Source organism: Plasmopara halstedii (assembly GCF_900000015.1).
Source record: "Plasmopara halstedii genome assembly, contig: Scaffold_262, whole genome shotgun sequence".
Taxonomy (NCBI): domain Eukaryota; phylum Oomycota; class Peronosporomycetes; order Peronosporales; family Peronosporaceae; genus Plasmopara; species Plasmopara halstedii.
Window position 1 is genome coordinate 490,361 of NW_020187183.1, and position 520 is coordinate 490,880.

The following is a 520-nucleotide window of genomic DNA, read 5'->3' on the forward strand; positions in this document are numbered from 1 at the left end:
CAGTCTATGAGCCGAGTCCACAATGTATTCAACGTTGATCGACTGAAGCCATATCATGAAAATCCAAGTCAATTCTTAAGTCGACCAGTTCCAAAGTCAGTATCCATTATTGTGGACAGAGAAGGTGATAAGCAATATATCGTGGAAGTCTTCTTGAACAAAAGACAGAAGCATGGCAAGCGTGAATATCTTGCGAAATGGCATGGATATCCAAAAAGCGAGGCAACGTGGGAACCAGAGAAGAACATCGAACATGTTGCCCATTTCCAACACTTGCTCAACGATCTGCACAAGAAGCAAAAGAGTGCCAAGACGTTGGGGGAGAATGTAACGATCATATAACACCAAGTGTTATATAACGTTACTTAGCGTTTATTTACGTCTTGCATTACTGCATATAATTTGAAGATACAAGTGGAGCGACAGTACATACGATACAAAATACGACATACGAAAAACGACACGAAATACGACATACGAAATACGACACGAAATACGACAAGACCAACACTCACAAGTG